The sequence below is a fragment of the Polypterus senegalus genome, chromosome 17, assembly GCF_016835505.1.
Source record: "Polypterus senegalus isolate Bchr_013 chromosome 17, ASM1683550v1, whole genome shotgun sequence".
NCBI classification, from domain to species: domain Eukaryota; kingdom Metazoa; phylum Chordata; class Cladistia; order Polypteriformes; family Polypteridae; genus Polypterus; species Polypterus senegalus.
The window spans coordinates 13512291-13521646 of record NC_053170.1 but is presented as its reverse complement, the minus strand read 5'-3'; positions in this window follow the sequence as shown (position 1 = coordinate 13521646).

The window sequence follows — 9356 nt, the reverse complement described above, 5'->3', positions numbered from 1 at the left end:
ATGCATCCCGAGCTAGACGTATCTTTAACAGAGGTCAGAGTACCACCTTCCCACACCCACCCTTACTAACACTAGGGAAATAAATGTTTCATTAGTCCAACCAGATAAGCTCCTTGGCTTTCATCCAGGGTCCAGAGGCATTCTGAGTACTTTAGAGTTGGCTACATTTGAGACAGGAGTGGGAGCAATCTATACTTGTGGCTTTGAGTGATGGCTGTTTAAGGGTAAAGTGTGCAAACGTGGGCTTTATTCTGATACAACTAATGGTATATGAATCATTAAATAATCAAGTTCATTCATAGGTATTGGAGTTTCTGTCCCCCCCTACATTCCAAGTTGTAACCTTAGATCTTCTAATGGCGGTCTGCTTATCATTCTAAGAGCCAGGCATGAAAGAAGTGGTGAGGTGGCCTTTTGCTGTTATGCACCAAAAATCTGGAATACTTTGCCAACTGGGATATGACAGGCTAACGCTGTGGATCATTTAAAAACAAAAAAACTCCTAAAAACTCACTTTTTTCATTTAGCCACTTTTCAGTTCTACTCTTAAACTATAAATGCATAGAATTAGCATTTTCTTGAATTAATTTGCAGTCTGCGTCATTCTCTACTTTTCTCTGTTTTCTTTTCTGTTTTTTTTTTCTGTGGTGGTGAATTGCACCATCACCACCTGATCAAAGTCCTCAGAAAGCAGTGGTGATGTTTGAATGAAAGTGGATACCCCAACAACACAAAGCCAAAAAAAACAAAAATGAAAATGTCAATAAAAATGGACTTAAGATTATTTATGTTATATTGAATACCCAGTAGATGACTGGGGGGTCTTTTGACTTTGATTCTTTTTTTTTTTTTTCTCCAGCCTATCTGGAGTTTTGTTTGGTTTTTCTCTGTCCTCCCAACCATTTGACCTTATCATCAGTTTCATCTTCCAAGACTTGTAAAGACCTTATAAATATAATTGCTTTCTTTTTCTAATAATTATAAATCTATCTTATGTAAATGTTGTGGAGGACTGCCGGCTTCGTGCTCCGGCCCTCACCCCCAGGCCGCCAGGAGGAGCTCTCCCGACAGCAGGATCGTGCCCCGAGTTCCAGCAGGGCCTTATGGACTAAGTAGTGTTTTTACACAGCCCTGCTGGATACCTTGGGGACCACCGGGAGTCGCTGTAGGGGGGCTCATGGGCTCTTGTGTGCCCTATAACCCGGGAGTACGTCACGGTCATGTGACAGGAAGGAACGACATGCTCCCGGGTTGAAGAAAAGGACTGTTTACCCTGATCCAGAAGTAATAAAGAACTATGGGCTTAATTGGACAGGAACACCTCCGGGTCAGGGGCTATAAAGGGACGATGCCTCAGTCCAGACGTTGAGCTGTGCTGGGAGGGAGAGGAGCAAAGTGTCTGGGCGAGGAGGAGTGATTAGTGTGCTATATTGGTTTAATATTTATGAGTAGTGTGGAAGGTTGCTTGGTGCACTGTGAACCATAATAAAAAAGTCTTGGACTTGTACCTGAGGGTTCAAGGGAGCACTAGTGCCCCCTACTGCCACAATGTATATTATTTTCTTGTATTTTTCTTCTGCATTTTTGTTCTCATCTAATTTTAATTTGCATTTCTTGATTTATAACTGTTTCTTTGACATCTTGCAAAGCTCTTTGAGCTACAGCTGTATACTATAAATGTTTTATAGAAATAAATGTTGTTGTTGATGCAACACAATATGTATTATCAATCATTTATTCAAAAGGAATATTCAGATAACTCATCTGGGTGAATGACTTCTTCTTCTTCTTCCCATCCAACAACTTAGAGGTTAGGCAAACCAGAATGGGACTTCCATGCTAACATCTGTTTGGCCTGAAGAAGGGACCTGAGTTGCCTCGAAAGCTTGCATATTGTAATCTTTTTATTTAGCTAATAAAAGGTGTCATATTGCTTGACTTCTCACTACATCTGTAATGGCTAACATGGTACAACACCTTAGTACTGCAGGATGAAAGAAATTTTTGAGATTTGGTGGGCCCATTTTACCAATGTCCTGCTGTGCTAGTATGGATTGCAGTTCCATTATCCAACCTGCTATATCCCAACACAGGGTGCAAGGCATGAAACAAACCCTGGGCAGGGTGCCATCCCACCGCAGGGCACACACACACACACACACAAGGGACAATTTAGAATCACCAATGCACCTAACCTGCATGTCTTTGTCTATGGGAGGAAACCGGAGTATGGGGAGAACATGCAAACTCCACGCAGGGAGGACCCAGGAAGCGAACCTGGGTCTCCTAACTGTGAGGCAGCAGCGCTACCCACTGCACCACCGTGCCACCCCTCATCCATCCATTTCTCAAGCATATTCCTTCATATATAGCATTTCAGGATGTAATTCTTTCTGTTATGTGCTGCCACAGTTTGCCCCTATACTTTGTAATATCCAAGCTGGGAGAAGAGGCAAGGAATTCCAGATGCCTCCGAACTTTTTTTTTTTTTATCTCTTGTTTCAGAACATGACCACCAGGAATCGATTCATGGGAAATCAGAACAACCTGGAAACAAAGACCACCCAGTGAGGTCAAGATGGCTACATGAGTACAATTCCTTTGCAGTTACATGTCCTCAGGGACTCAGATATAAGCGGAATGAGGATGTATAGCCAGGAGTTCACGGCTGAAAGGAGGAACTTCACCTACTGCTATGGATTTCTTTGAAAAGAGGTTTCTATCATAAAATCGGAAGATTGCTATAATTGCAAACTGTAATGACTAGTTTTAAATGATGTATGTGATGGAAGCCGATTACAAAGAGCGCAAACAGGCTGTAAAGAGCCATGGAGTGCACCTCTAAGTGAGACAAGGACTTTGACAAACCTCAAGTCCAACAAGTATTTTTTCACACGTATTCAATGATTAATTCACCACAGTTTCTTTGCATTCCATTCACTATAACTAACTCGCCCCTTTTTTAACTATATAATGGCCCCTGGAGCTTTTGGTCATAGGCAGAGTTTAGGGGGGACCCTCTCAACGGATGAAGTGAGTTGTTAAAATAAATCGCCAGTAAAGGGTGATTTGCTTCCAGAAATGTTTACATTTTATTATGTATTTATTCTTGCCACTGGTAATGGAAATCTGTTGATAATCAACGAGCGCGATAATTAAATCCGTTTTTAGCAATGTTCGCTTGCACGTTGCCAAAACAATCAACATTCTGAACTACATAAATCAAGGATTACTTTAATATTTCAAATTTACATTGAGAGGGGTCACTTTAACCTGTATATTTTATATTCATTATTTTCCTCTATTGCACGTCACATAGCCGCTCCAGTCGGTAAAAAGGGTCCTCGAGCAGCGGTTTAAATCACCAAAAAGTCGAGCGCGCGTTTGTCTTTGTGTCCGCGTCTTATGACAAAACGTGCTGCCTGTGCAAACAGCGGTACGGCGATCAGAACAAACCACCGTGACAAAATATTTAATAAACTAAAATTTCTCTATGATGAAGTATACTGCAAACGTTCTTCAACTTTCCATCAATCTATCCATTTTCTAAAGGAAGGAAAACTCATCGGGTGCAAGACGCAGGGACAATCCCTGGACGGGACAAAAGCACACTCTTTAAATGTTGCTTTTTAATGTCATGTTATGGTGCTTTACTGGTTTGGGTGGTTCGAACTTTTGGTTAATGCGGATTTGATTCTGAGAAGGGTTCTTTGCAGATGAAGTTGGTTCTTCGTGCTTTGAAAAACTTCATAATGTGTAGAAAAAAGCTGAAATGTATGGCAGGCTAAGTAGCAGGACGCCAACAGATTAAGAAAACTTGGAATTAGCCTGTTATTATATGCAACAGGAGTCCTTTTAAAATCGGGAACCTTTTGGTATTTCACAAATCTGTTACAAACTATTCACGCATAAAAAGTAAAGTTTTTTTCTGAAACCTTCACGTACGGGTCTTATTGGTCTTTTGGTTCCTATATGGTATGCTTTATGGCACCTTAGGAGTGCAGGTAAAAACACACACGCAAACACACACATTCAAATCAAGGGCAAATTTAGCAACGCCATTCATTCATTTTCTAACTTGATTAAAAAACAAGAATGCTTTTTTTTGCCACAAATACAATAAGCAGACAAAAAAGGTTTTCTGTTATTTCAATATATATACTTTTCAGAATTTCAAACTTTACAACGTGTTATTTTAATTTTTATTGTAGCTTACGTTACGTTATATTATGTGATATTTTGCAAACATGCATCCGTGTGGACGTAACTCCAAACAAACGCATTTTTATGGTTTGCCTAGCCCACTCAAATCTAAATATCAAACTCTGTCCACGCGTGTAACTTGTTTATAGTAGCAAAGGAAGGGATTAAAACAAAACCGAGTGCCATTATGAACAATGCGGCACAGCCTCTCTCTGACACACCAACATTGAGGATTTTCAGTTAACGAATCATGCAGCAGAAGTGTGCATAATGCCTCACTGTGACTGTCAGCCAAGACAAACGTTTTCTTTCTTTTTAATATTCTTCTTTGCTCAGACCAAAGTGTGTGTGTGAATTAATTTCCTCTGGGCAAAAATAAAATTCTGTCTCTCTGATTTTCATGTCTTCTTTAGATTATCGACATACTCTGCCGGCCAATCTGGAGGTAGATTAGCGTTTCTCAACCTTTAAGTATTTGCGACCCGAGTTTTCATAACAGTTTTAATCGCGCACCCCTAACGTTTTTTGAAAGGCCCACTAATACCAATTTGTTCTTTTTAAATTAATAATATACCATAGATGCATATTTTATTATACTTTTATCGACATTTATCTAACTCTATTTTTCTAGTATCAGAATGTAGTTTAAGTTCATTTGCTTTGTTTCAATAGATGTATTTTTCATATTTTTGAGTTTTCTTTTTTTCACATCTTCGCGGCCCCCTTTTTGTTACTTAATGCCCCCTTAGGGGAGTCCGCCCCACAGTTTGAGAACCACTGAGGTAGATCCTGTAATACTCAACTTCTGGAAAAGTACCAAAAATCAAAGCTACATTTCAAAAGTCCTCGTAGCGCTCTGCTCTTCGGGCCGTTCGATTTAATAATCTAATGTTACATTACATTACATTTTCTCATTTAGCTCTTTCCACAAACATTAAATAATGTACAGCTAACCGCCTACCTTGGTGAACTGAATCCTTTTCCCTCGATTGTGTTCCCAAACGGAACTTTCAATTATGAAAGGAGCCCCCGTATCGCACAGTCATATATCTGCAGCCTCTGGACATTTTAATGTGTCGAGGCAAATCAGACCTGGGCGGGCAGCACAAGCACACTTCGCACGGACAATGGACGTCCCGGGAGTCGTACTCTGATATCGGGAACTGCCTGTGCAACAAACAACCTACCTCATCACGCCGTCATTAACGCCATTCAAGAGTTTAATCATTCAAACTAAAACCCATTTTCTTATTAATATATTAAAATATAGACACATATCTGCAGAATTCTACTAATAAAAAAAATATTTATTCCGAAGTTTTTTATTTGCATTCATGAATACAACAAAAAATTAGAATTTCCCTTCACGTCACACTTAGTAATTACAAAATTGAAAAGAAATGTAATTAAGATTGAACAAATTACACAGTCTATTCGCACAGTATTGTTTAAATATTGTTTTCTTTAACTTATTTAGGCAATCTAATATTTGTAAACACATGCAGTATATATGAGGGAAGTTCAAAACGTTTCCGCACTTTTTTCAACTCTGTTTATTAAGAATTTCAAATATAAAATTTATATTTTAATTATATCGTACATACCTTCGTTTACAATGCAATTTTCCCAGCGTCGTATCAACTTTTTAAAGTCCAATTACTACTTCTCCCACCTTTACTGTTTCCAACGAAAATATAAAAGTATAAGGAAACATTTTGAAAGAAAACAACATTCATTAAAATTTATTGACTCACATATCGATTTTGCCACTTCTTAATTTGTTTTCTTTTGCTGCCCCGTCATTTGTCTAGTTTTTGTGGTGCGTACCGAAGAATCATCCAGCACTATTTTGTCTGCCATAATACTGACATCCCAGTGTCCCAGGTACCTTTGTATCCATGTCCTGGATATATCCTGATGGAATCTTTCACGATGCTCTTCACTCACTGCTCCAAGTTTGTCAGGGGGAAATTCCCAAATGCAATTCCAAAAAGAGAACTTTGAAACCCGTGTTGCAAACCATGTACACTTTTAAAAATAATGGTGCCAGAATGGTTCATCAGAGAGATGCGATATATAGGGGAACCATATTTAGTTCCAACAGAACCATCCACATGAAAGTTCCTGAAAGAACCTTTATTTATTTAAATCCGTATCGGATCCATTCAGTAAATTGATAACAGACTTGTGGGTCATGATTTCAAAAGGGCTCCAGCGCAAGCCCTTGATTTATGTCTCTGTGTGTTTGTGAGTGTGTGTGTTCACCTTGCACTCTTAAAAATAAAGGTGCAGAGTGGCTCTTCAAAACGTGCCATAGAGGAATCATTTTTAATATTCAAGAGACTCAGTGAAGTTTCAGAAAGAATTTATTTAGATCAGTAACAGGTTATGTGTACAGATTATAACAGATTTGTGAAATACTAATGGGTTCCTATATTTAAAAGGACTCTTGTCGTGTATAATAACAGGCTAAGTGCAGGTTTTCTTAATCTGTAAATGTCCTTTTAAAATATCATAATTAAACATTTCCGTTTTTTGTTACTTCTTCTTCAAATTAGAAAGTTTTACAAAGCAGAAAGAACCAAAGAACCCTTCCCAGGATGAAACGACTCTTTGTCAAGCAATAGTTTTATGAGTAACCACACAATCCAGTAAAGAACCATAAAATGTCATTAAATAACTATTATTTTTAAGAGTGCAATTCCTGAATTCCTTAAATGCTTCACATTATAATTCGCATCTTTATTATTACTTAAAAACTTAGAAATGGCTTCTTTGAATGATCCAAGCCTCTCATTCCAGGTAGTTCATCGCACCATCAAATTCTTCATTTGAAATTAGATTGTTAATATCAAGTCCTTAGCGTTAGACAAATTCAAAAACATTCGGTACAAATACATTAAACCGGCTCCATCCCTTGCAGGCTTTGACGAACTGCGTCATTAAACCACCCTTAATATGAAGCAGAGCGCGCTATTTGGATCCCCCAAGTAGGTCTGATGATGGGTTTGGTACCAAGCTGTTTATTGTTCTATAGCTGACCATTCCTTCTGACTCCAATGCTAATACTTGGCTCTGCTGTCTGACACAGAGAAAATCTGGAAATTGTGTATTGGCCTGACTGCTATGACCCTTTATGATTGACAGAACTTTCAAGTCTCCATGTTAACGGTGCTTATTTACATTAAAATAAAATATTGATATTTGTCGTTACAGTGCCGAAAACAATAATTAATCTAAATCGGGATGTAAATTATGTGTTTTGTGAGAAAAAAAAAAAACGTAATGGAGAAATATGTTTTTTATTTTTTAATTCAGCGCCTAAAATATGTAAAACTCACATGAAATAATCAAGAATACGTTTTTTGTTTTTGTTTTTTTTGTTTTTTTTTTTCTCAATATAAATGCGCGACTGACAATATCCTCAAAAAGTCGGAAGATTTACGACATCCAGAATTACCTGACAGCATAAAACAATCCGCTTCGTCCCATCTAAGACGTGAAACGGCGACTCGTTTTACTGCGGTTGCATTTTTAATGCGGAGCGGGAGGTTACGCTGCCGGGAAAGAAACTCTTTGGCAACCCGCAGCCTGACAAGCGTCGAATAATAATAAAAAAAAAAGATAGCAGGATGGAATGCGGGGCTCGTCAGACATTCACATTCCTTCTTCAAGGGCTGTGTCTTTCGCAATTCTCTGAAGGAAACTTAAATTGCTGCAAATATTTACAAATTGCTGCCGTGGAAGACTTTTTCAGAAATGGGATGAAGAAATTATTTCGTTGCTTAATTCTTCGACTATAGAGGACAGCGAAGTAACGTTTTTTTATTTAATGTGTTGCACTTATGTTATCTGACAGTCTTACAGTTCACTAATTCTTATTTGTGTTTCGGTATTCTGCATGTGTCGAACGTTTTACAGAAATTAAAATTCGTCAATAAAAAAAAACTTAATGAACGATTTTGACATTTCTTTTCCCAGCTCAGAACTTGGTATATTTAGGCAAATTGTATCTACAAATTACAAACCATAACATGGCATTTTTCCATTTCTAATAATTAATTTCAGTGATACACGTGACAGAAGCCTATCCTGGCAGCATTGGAACGAACTGTAACGAACACAAGCGTGGATTTGGTCGTGACAAAGGAACGTAAATATTGTTAGACGAAAAATGGCTGGGTAATTATTTTAGTTATGCGTTTAACAGTCACAGTTAATTTGGGTACTTTCGTCTTGTTTTCAGAATGAATATTTTATAACTTATCCATCCATCCATTAACCAACCCGCTATATCCTAACTACAGGGTCACGGGGATGTTATCACTTATACAGAGCGCATAATTCAACAACTCACTTCACTTTTTTTATACATTTTGTTTAAGTCGGCAATGCAATAATGCAATAATTAAAACGCATTTCGTTATAATTTAACTCGTTTTGCCAAAGTTTAAAAACGTTTAAAGATTTACTGAGCCCGTTACAGAATCACTTAAGTTGCTTGCTTTCTGAGTAAAAGGGCAGAATATAAGGAAAACTTTGAACCAGCAAACAAACCGGAACATCATAAAGCGCGAATGAACACTAAGAGAGTGACAAGGGAACCAAAAAAAAGTTACTTAAGAACACATAAATACATAAATAAATAAATTAATAGAGTAAGGTAAAATGCCACTGGGGCTTTCTTAAACAATAACGTTTCAGGTCAACAAAACAAATTGCCTCATTGCATCAAGCTGTTCATGTTATGCCAACGTCTGTTTAAATTAAGCAGATGCAATACACTTCAGTGAGTAAGGAGATTTAGCTTTTCCTTTATATTTGAAACTGTTTTTAATTACCATGCATTATAAATCCAAGTTTTTTAATTGGCTACACACACACACAAAATATAATTGTTCTGAAGTATATTGTGAGCATCATCTACATTTTTAAAAACAAAGGTACCTGAGTGCTTCTTCAGAGAGATGCCATAAGGGAACTGTGTTTCTACGAGGAACTACAGAAACTACTAAAGAAACGTAAAATACCATTAAACAACAAGTATTTGTATATAAGAGTGTACCTCCGGGACACGAATCCTGGTCAACTAAGACACCTGCAGTGTCACCACCACGTCACTATGCCACCTCTTAGTGTGTCATGTACTGTAC